Below are 11024 nucleotides of genomic sequence, written 5' to 3' on the forward strand. Positions count from 1 at the left end.
AGCGAGACTAGATTACAAAGTAGAACTATAAAGATCATCGGTATCCAGGCACTTTTTTTTTTTTTTTAAATATCCAGGCACTTTGTATCTCTACCTACCATTCCTGTGGAAAAATGCAAATGAACAGTGACATTCAGTGGTAAGAAAACAATTCCTCTTTGAGTCCAAAGCTTGTAATCAGAATGGTGGTTGTCATTACCTGTATGCTGCTTGTGAACATTAGACCTACTTAGATATTCCTTTGAATGAAATCACAGGTTTTAATGTGTCATCTGTGTGAATTATTGACACTCTGCTGTATGAAGAAAAAGTGAATCATTTGGTTTTTGATTTCCCACATGTATTTTTCGTCATTTATTGTTATTAAAGTGACAAATGTACCTATTTTCTGTGCATAATCAAAAGTTATTTATAAACCTACAGTGAGTCACTATATAGCATATTTAATTACTTATGCAATCTTCTTTATGGTTATTTATGTGCAATAGCAAAAGCCAGAGCTTTGTATATTAAATAATGGTTTAGTGTGGACATACTCTTGATGAACAGGATATTTAATTAAACGGGAAGAAATGTTTCATTCTACTTTGAGTACTGTCTCACATTTCTGACTTGGGTCAGATCAGATGACAAAACTAAATAATCTTGTATATAGATCTACATATAAATTTTTTCACACAAAAAGTGAAGCTATACTCCTTTATAAGCCTACGGTCTTTCTGTTGGTCATTCCAGTTGGAATTTCTTCTTAACATTTTCTTAGGCTGAAGTGAAGATATGGAAGGATTACTTTTTGGCTGGCCCACCTGAAAATAGCTATGTGATTATAAAAAGCCTGCATCTTTAGTAATTCCCTTAGTTTACTAAGTACTGACAAAACTTTTGAGTTATTCTTCCAATAAACAAAATACAGTGAATATTTATTAAATTACAGATTAAGAACATGATAATGTTAAAAAAAAGCATCACTCATTTAGTTTTTCTCTAATATATGCCTGCCTGCAGGACAACAGAACATGTTTTAGCTTGTATTACATAAGGAATAGCAAATCCAATTTTTAAAAAAGTGCCATTGAATGGAAAATGTGTTTAATTCCTATGAGTTATTGTGATGCACTTGGTAGAAGGTATTTAGGGGAATTTACTTGTATGCCCTGAACCTTTAAAGCTCTGTATATCAAGTCAGCCAAGGAGAACTAGCTTGATGGTATTCATCATAAGCCAAAAATAACACAAATGCTGTTTAGCATGAAATACATTTTATTTCATCTAATCAAAAATATATTCATGAGAGTTTTTTCTTGGTCCTCCAGACTTCAACCAACCTTTGGTTGTTTTTACATCCCTTTTTTTCCTCCTCACAAATCAAACAAAACAAAACAAAACAAAACAGTACCGACCCCAAGGCTTGGACTAGTCACAACCCAGGTCTTCCCCTGTCATCGGTGGCTATTCCTGCACAAGTGATTGCTACGTTCATTGAATTTCTTACTGTTAAGGATGTTTTATCTTCACTGTAGGCCTGGCCTGAATAATTTTATTTATTCAGAATCATTTTTTTGCCACTACTTTTACTTTATCAACTTGTTTTCTTTGTTTAATTTCAATAAAAGCAGTTGGAAATGATACTAGCAATGAAGCTTACATTGGTCCATTGGATATTTTTTTCCTTCTTTATATTTTATATTTATATTTATATAATTTATATATTTATTTATTTTTATATATATTTATATTTATATTTAAGAATTCAAACCTGAATAGATATGGAAACCTAAGTAGAATTTCAACTTGAGCTGCTGAATTAGTGATGACCAATATGAATTCTTGAATTAAAAGCATAATGTCAAATATTCTACTAAAAATGCAAACTGGTTTGAGCTAGTTTGAATTATATTACTTTTCAGATTTATAAAGGAGCTATTCTATTGGTTGTAATATAAAGTACAAAAAAAAACAAAACCTGGGCAGCCCGGGTGGCTCGGTAGTTGAGCACCTACCTTTGGTCCAGGGTGTGATCCTGGAGACCCTGGATCAAGTCTCACATCAGGCTTCCTGCATGGAGCCTGCTTCTCCTCTATCTGTGTCTCTCATGAATAAATAAATAAAATCCTAAGACAACAACAACAAAACAACAACAAACAAAGAAACAAAACCTGAATAATTAGGTGTTTAAGAAAGTTCTTACAAATTGTACATTTTGGAATTATTTTAAAATTAATTTTCTAGTCAGGAGATATTTATGAAAAGAACTCAAACTGTATTTTGAAAGCCAAAATGTTACAAAACACTTCTGATCACTTCTTTCCCCTCAAAAATAAATAAAAGTCAACATGCTCATTTATTTTTTTAATGTTTATTTTATACTTAAATGAGAGTGCCAGTATCAGAGTTATCCTGCTGTGAAATGAAAAGTAATATTCAGGCCTTGGAATGCTGATGTTTGCTGAAGCTGCCTCTTGCAGCCTAACCAGTGCTCATTAGAGAATTTGAGCCGGAGTGCCTGGGTATACATCCTGACTTCCTCATGTAGTTGTGTGACATTTGGAGTTATTTACCGTTCTGTTTCTTGACTATTACAGGAGCTATAAGTACCAAACATGTCAACAATACCACCTATAGACCAGTGCCCTAAACATGACATGGACTAGGAAGCTCATTATTTTGCTATTATTTCTATCTTGTCTAATGATTTACAATCATTGTAAATAGTAAATCAGAAACAAGTTTATCAACAACTTTGAGTTAATGTTCTTGTTTCTAGAGGAAGAAACATAGAAATGAAAGACTGGATCGCTAATATGAACCATGTAGTTTCCACTGTATCAGAAAGGTCCAAAGTTACATCTCTATTAAATTGAAAAAAAAAGTTATTTCCTTGCATGATCACATAAAGGTTGAAGGCTTTAGTAACACTGATACAAAGTACAGAAGAAAAGTCAACATCTATAAACTAAACTATTCACTACAAAGAACACACTGCTTGTTTTTTTCTGGCTGTTTTGGATGGGGAAGAAGTGTAGTTTCAATTATATATTATATTGCACTGTGTAACAAAGACTGATTATTTAATCAGATAAAGTAATGAAAGAAGGAAGACTTTAGATGAATTACAGGGAAGGGAAACTTCTCTTTTAATTCAATTTTCTCTAATGAGATTTTTTAAAAAAGATTTTATTTATTTGTTCATGAGAGACACAGAGAGAGAGAGAGAGGCAGAGACACAGGCAGTGGGAGAAGCAGGCTCCATGTAGGGAGCCTGATGTGGGACTCAATCCCCTGTCTCCAGGATCACACCCTGGGCTGAAGGTGGCACTAAACTGCTGAGCCACTGGGGCTGCCCTAATTAATGAGGTTTTATGAAAGCTTATAAAATACGAAAATATCAAGTCATGGTTCTCACTGAAAACTATACAATTTAAACCACCAAGAATTATATAAAAATCTAATCACCATAATAAGGTAAATACCTTATTCCTAGGATTTTCACTGACACCTATAGTTATATACTTGGTCTAATACATGAGATGAATTCTGTTAGTCTGGTGAGGCTTCAAAAATTTAGCTTATTGTCATCAGTGAATATCTTAGAAACATGCCAGCCTTTGTATTTGAGGATTATCTGAACCATTATAGAAAGAAATAGCTTCCGGGTGTATACTCTAGCAATAGAAATAGATTTGATTTTGTGCAAATGTATTCTGTTGTCCAGTATTCCTCTTTTTTTTTTTAAATTTATTTATTCATGAGTGACAGAGCGACAGAGAGGCAGAGACACAGGCAGAGGGAGAAGCAGGCTCCACACAGGGAGCCCGATGTAGGACTCGATCCTGGGTCTCCAGGATCACACCCTGGGCTGAAGGCAGGTGCTAAACCGCTGAGCCACCCGGGCTGCCCAGTCCAGTATTCCTCTTAACCAATGGTAGAAGTGTCAAAGTTATTCTAACTGAGCTAAGAGATCTTGGTTGCAAAGCATGCTCACAAAGGCTCCAGAGTCAACATTTGGTGATTGAGTAAGCCCCAAATGTATTCAATGTTATTAAAAAGATAATACTAATTGAATCTAAAATACTAGATAATAATACTTCTAATATTCATATTAAAAGATCATATTCATTGATTTAATCTTTTTTCTATTTCAATTGCTACGTTTGATCACTAAGTTTTGCTACATTTGTTATACAATCAAAATTTTCTTTTTCTTTTCATTAATTATTTTCCCTATTAATTTTCCTTAAAAATCTCTTTAAACTATGCTCAGAGAGCACTGACATCTCTCCTTGAGGCAATTTTAGAAACAGCTACATCATTATCTTAAGAGAAAATTATCCCTAAGCCCTCAAGATGTCAGTTCTGTTCTCAGAGGGTAAAATGCATGGAATTATTGTGATTTTCCCCCTCATTTTATTTCAGCTTTTCTTTGAATTTTAATTAGCTGCAGAAATGAATTTACATTTTGGGAAGAAGTCTGATTCTTATCATTTTTTTAATTTATAAATTGTTATACTATAGGCTATGAATTTTAATGCTTTGGTGACTAATTCATCAGCTTTTTCCCTATGCTGTCAGACATACAATGTCTCTTTCTGAGTGGTATTCACCACCAAGTGGAGCAGATTCGTCCAGAAAAAACATTGAATCTATGAAAAAAGAAAAATACTTTTCCTGAAGTGAGTGCTATCTTGGTTATTCATTTGCCCCAATCAAATATGAAATTTAATATATCTTATAATTTACCTTTCTCATCTTCCAATTTATTTTCCTCATCATAAGGGAAAACAATGCTCTGAAAAACACTCATTATTGGACATCTCTATACTTGTTTCAGTGTTCTACATTTATTAAGTTATAATGAATCCCTATGTGGGAGGCAAGGACCCAATTACTCAAGAAGTATTTATTAGACATCTAAGCAAAACATCATTGAAATGCACATCTAGAAGGACCCTTAGATCCTTAGAGATCTTTTATATTTTTATTTTTAATTTTTTAAAGATTTTATTTGTTCATGAGAGACATGCAGAGAGAGAGGCAGAGAGAAGCAGGATCCACGCAGAAAGCCCGATGCGCGACTTGATCTCGGGTCTCCAGGATCACGCCCTGGGCCAAAGGCAGGCGCTAAACTGCTGAGCCACCAGGGAACCCCCCCCCCCCCCCCCGAGATCTTTTAGCTTTCAAAATGACTTCTTAGGGATATACTACCTTCTTAGAGATCTTTTAATCATAGTCTTTCATTGTTTAATCAAAGTCTTTCATTGAATGTTCCAAAGGCGGGGGGAGGGGGAAGTGACTTTTCCAGAGCCATACAAATACCTCTCCTGTTAGTATAAAAACAGAACAATAACTGCAGGAAGGGATGGAGAGCTAAAGCATTTGACACATTCTTCTTTCTAATCTTTTTGTTGACTCAATCACCAAGACTTGCAAAGCATTTCCTTTGTTCTGTTCCCTTCCAGGTCAGCCTGTCCTTTAGCTTGTTACTACCATCAAACATACCCTTCTGTTTAAAACTAGAGTTCTGTTTATTCCAATGCTTACTGCTGGGGCTTGATCTTTGGTACTATTCAGCTGTGTGAAAAGAAACTTCAGTCAGCTCTATCAGTATGGAGTGGGGGCTTCATACTTTTGCTCATGCTCAGCCCCACCTGGAATGCTGTCTCTATTTTCTATCTATTTGTAAGGACTCAGTTTAGGAACAGGTAGCCAATCCATTTCTCTCATCTTTTCATGTCTGATAGCATATACTGTAAGTATGTCTCATGGTTTAATGAGGAAAAAAGCAAGACTGCCTCCAACAGACCTGGTCTTGAATTTTGACTCTATTATGTATAATTTATATATTTATAGCCTTAGGCAAGCTTCATTACATCTTTGAGCTTGTTTCTTTACCTGGATTATTGGAATATAAAAGCTTATTTTCAAAGGTAGAGCTGAAGATTGAACAATAAAATGTTTAAAAAATATCTAGAACCTGGGATCCCTGGGTGGCGCAGCAGTTTGGCGCCTGCCTTTGGCCCAGGGCACGATCCTGGAGACCCGGGATCGAATCCCACGTCGGGCTCCCGGTGCATGGAGCCTGCTTCTCCCTCTGCCTGTGTCTCTGCCTCTCTCTCTCTCTCTCTCTCTCTCTGTGACTATCACGAATAAATAAATAAAATCTTTAAAAAAAATATCTAGAACCTCCTATCACATAGAAGGCCCACTAAAAATGAAAACTGGGGATCCCTGGGTGACTCAGTGGTTTAGCGCCTGCCTTTGGCCCAGGGCGCGATCCTGGAGACCCGAGATCAAGTCGCGCATCGGGCTTTCTGCGTGGAGCCTACTTCTCCCTCTGCCTGTGTCTCTGTCTCTCTCTCTGTCTATCATAAATAAATAAATAAATAAATAAATAAATAAATAAATATTTAAATTAAAAAAATAAAAATGAAAACTATATTTCATTAATACTTTCTTGTATCATCATATTTTTCTTTATATGAATGCATTATCTCCAAACTTGACCCTAAAATGGCTAGAGTTTATATAAGTTTTTGTATTATCACTATTTGAAGCTGGGGTATTGGATAAAAAGATCATTAATATTTGGGAAAGGAATGAATTACTAAATTTCTAATTTTAGTAGTTTTGATTTAAAATTTTCACTTCTACTATCACGTTTACTATGAACTGCTTTCCCTCAAGTATAATTTGGTTGCCCAACAAGAAAATTCTTTTTTTGAACATATTTATTCAGGAAAAATTTTAATTACATCATTTTTATTTTAAGATGATTACAGTTACAAAGAATTCTTAGAGCCATAATGACTACATTTTAACTACAGTTCTAATATCAACTATAGTCTTGGCAACAATCTCTATGGCTTTGGATAACATTACACAAGTATATCGCCAACCCTGTAAGATGTACGTAAGCACTGTTGTGCCTCCTGCCCCCTCACAAGAGAATGTGAGAATTATTAATTCTATGCAAAAGTGTTTGAGTCTTGAATGCAAACAGGTCTGAGCCAATATTGAAAGCATGTGGGTTTCAGATTGTTGAATCCAGGGAATGTGCATCATGTTCTATTCCTAAATTTCACAGAATTGAGTAGGTGTTTTTTTTTTTTTTTTCTTCTTTCTTTTGAACTTCTTAGTTTAGGAATTTATCAATATTGGGACATCTATTATTGTAATGTCTTAAATCTAGTCTTCAGAATAAAACTCAGTTCCTAGGACATTTTGATTCTTTTCATATTCATCTCCCTACATGTTGGAAGTATTGTAGGTGGGATGCATGTGGTAAATACTCTTTTCAACTTCAATTTTGAACGTACTAAGTTTATAAAGTACTGAAGAAAGGACTCAAGAACATTTTTTACTTGTTTCCTCTGTTATTTAGAATCAGTCCACACAACTAGATGCTAATCTTACATCTTCAATTTTAAACAAGTCTTGTTTCAAATATTTAGCAAAAACACTTACCTCGAATGTGATACTTTACTAAATGAAAAAAAAATCTTCACGATCTTTATAGATTGCAAAGAATTAATCTGCTTTAAAAAACAGTATCAGCTTTTAGAATGTGAGAAACAATAGTATTTTAAACTTTGCTAAGAAACACAGAAAGAGATATATAGGATCTCTGTCTATTCTCTTTGCTCTTGCTTTCAATTTTTATGATAATCCTGCAATGTAGGTATTTATCGTTTCAGAGGATGGAAATATTGAATCTCATAAAGGTGGACTGATATGCTCAGGGTCTTGGAGCTTATTACTGACAAACTTGATATTTCAATTCAATCCTCTGATAATAGATTCGATTCCTATACTGCATCCTTAATTAATAAGAATCTTGAAACTATTTTGCCATCCTCTCGCTAATTATTCATGTACCATTTTCTGGTGAAAAATTTTCAAGCTATTTTGAAAGCCATACATGCTCTACAAATAAATATTAATGAACATGTTTGCTCTTCCAATTCTGTACCACATGTGTAATGTAAGCCTAGGAGATTAAGGCATTTTGTATCTCCTTAGATCTCCAAAGAGAGAATAATAACTTCAATAGAAAACCTATTTTAATCATCTTTGGGGTGAGAAACTATTGAACTTAGCAGAGGAGTAATGGAAACCCTATCATAAACTATTCTGCAGTATATGTAATTGACTCCAAACAGAGCTTTAGCACCTTTATTCATGAATCAGTGCTCAGTTCAAATCCTTACTGTATTTAGAAGTAAACATCTTGTCTTTAGTTTTCTCAACTCCTTTTGTAAGGCCTCTTTTAATTTTTTTCCTATAGTATATATCACATTATAATTTATGCTTTAATTTGTCATTTAGACTGTGAAATTCTTGGGGGCAAGGTCCAGTCTTGCTTACTTTCCCCATCAACAGCATTTATTACAACATTATTGCACAGAATCAGTATTCAACAAGTGTTTATTGAAATGAATAAACAGACTTTTATATTATAAATTGTTTCTCAGGATAGTTGGATTTCAAGATCACTGATCTAAAATTTACTTAAGTTCTATTTGCTCTGAGAGAGTCCCATTAGTTATCTAAACTCTACTCCATAACTTAATAATAATGATGTGATTGTTTTAAGGAAGTGAATGGGCAAAGGTGGCCAGCACCACCCATGTCCCAGGAATTGTGTGTTTTGCTGTGTAAACCTCATATCCATGCTCTCTCAGGGATCTGAATGTACCAACCAGTCCTATACTCACTTTGAGTTTTCACATTTGCTTCACTCACTACCTGTAAATACAAAAGAAAACTCTGTTTTCATGGTCACAACTAATTTTCTCTTTACAAAATGAAATATATCCCATGGGTGATGTATCTGAAGTGCAAGCTTTTTTTTTTTTAAGATTTTATTTATTTATTCATGAGAGACACAGAGAAAGACAGAAACATAGGCAGAGGAAGAAGCAGGCTCCATGCAGGGAGCCTGATGCAAGACTCCATCCCAGGATCCCAGGATCACTATCTAAGCCAAAGGCAGACACTCAACCACAGAGTCACCCAGGTGTGCCTGAAATGCAAGCCTATGTATCCTAATATAAAAATAGAACTGTGGTAGTTTTATAAATAACTATAATAACTATAGTTATTATAATATATATATTATATAATATATAACTATAATAACTATAATAAGTTCAGGATGAATAAGAACAGAATGCAGAGGGAAGGTAAAAAAGAGTCTCAGTAACAACAAAAAACCCTAAGTTCTTTACTTAAGTGTATGTTTATACCCACATGCATGTAAGCACATATGCACCTGTGCACACATGCACATTTTTTAATCACAAAATTATATTTAATTCTAAATGATTTTAACTCAGGTTTATCAGATGAGATGTTTTTAAAATGTGTCATATTTGTGTACTTAGGAATTCTAAAGCCACAATTTTTTCCCCACTCATTTCTTCACATAGAACAATGGTCTACTGTTAATGTATGAATTAATCCAATGTGTGTGACAAGACCAAAGTACTACTATATTGTCCAAAAAGTCACAAGCTGACACACAGACATTACTTGCGAAATATTAGAAATGTTGAATCATCTCAAGTGTGGGAACTTCCTACTACTGATTGTATTGTGCCACTATGTTTAAGTGTGATCTCTGAGAAAAAAATAGTTTCAAATACTTTAATTGCATTATAGATCTCTTCAGCTCCCCACATAGTCATAGAGCTGGCTTTCTAAGGCTCTTTACTATGCTCAATTATCAAGCTTAAAAACTTGGGTTTTAGAGTAGGGCTGATTTGGAGCTAAGTCTTGGCTCCCACACTTAATCACTGTGTAAATTTGGTTTAATGACTGAATCCCTAAGAATTATATTCTTTTCAACCATATATTTTGAATAATGACACTTTACCTAGTTTTAGAGAAGATTGTTCCTAATATACAGGATCCACTCAACAGATGTATGACAAAATGATAGACACAAGAGGCATGACCTATCTCCCAGAATGCCTGTAGGAAACTGGGAAATGTTCACATGGAGCAGTTAACAAATTATACAGGGTAATGAATACATAAATGAAATCTAAGATGCCAAGTCTAAGCTCTTAACAATAATTGATGTAGGAAAGATCTTAGGGTTTGAAGTTGATGTCCAAAAAAGGATTCTTGAGATGTCTTTCATGCAAAAAGGTGGTGCACAGGGACAGGACCCTTGGGCAGAAAAAGCTGCACTGGGGTCCTGAGGAGTGGCCCATGATATACTTTCACATTGGGATGGGGTTAGGGACACCATAAGCCTCCCAGGTATTTTTGAACAAGGTTTCCAGGATCTTGAGAGGGCTGGCAATTGTTAGGAAAGGTCATTTATTACTGTTTAGTAGAAATTCAGTCATGAGACCCTTCAGATGTGTATCAGTGGGTCATATGCTTGGGGAATGATAGCCAACATCTATCTGGGGTGGTGGGGGTAGAGATAAAAGAAGTTTCCAAAGAAATTTTTATATATTAATGGACTTACAGGGCCCTTGGGGTCAGGCTAAGATTACCTGTTGTCTTTAGCAAAGTATCCACATCAAAGCAGCTAAGTCTCTAGAGGAATGTCACTCTGCCTGTTTCCAGGACTTATCAATCAATGGGCTGTAGGTAATAAGGAAATTCAATAATTTTTCTTCTGCTCTGTTTCCCATATTAATAATAATTATCTAAGATAATTAGTTGAATAGGATTTCAGAAAAGAGTGACATGGTTGATAACAAGGATCATTCCTAGAAGACTTCAGATAAAATAGCATTATATCTATCTATCTATTATCTATCTATCTATCTATCTATTATTTGTTTGTTTACTGAATTTATTTGAAATTAGCTCTTTTAATAGCTAAGAATCCATTTTTTAAGTAATCGAAGACCTGATGAAGACAACATGAAACACATAAGATTCTTTTGAGAAGACACCAAAATCTTTGTTTTATGGGCAGATTACTTAAAAAGTAAAGGAAAACCTTTTACAATTTCTTATCAAAAACAGACTAATAATCCAAGAAACTTTATTGTTTTAACAGAGAG

This window comes from Canis lupus, chromosome 4, assembly GCF_048164855.1.
Source record: "Canis lupus baileyi chromosome 4, mCanLup2.hap1, whole genome shotgun sequence".
Classification (NCBI taxonomy): Eukaryota; Metazoa; Chordata; class Mammalia; order Carnivora; family Canidae; genus Canis; species Canis lupus.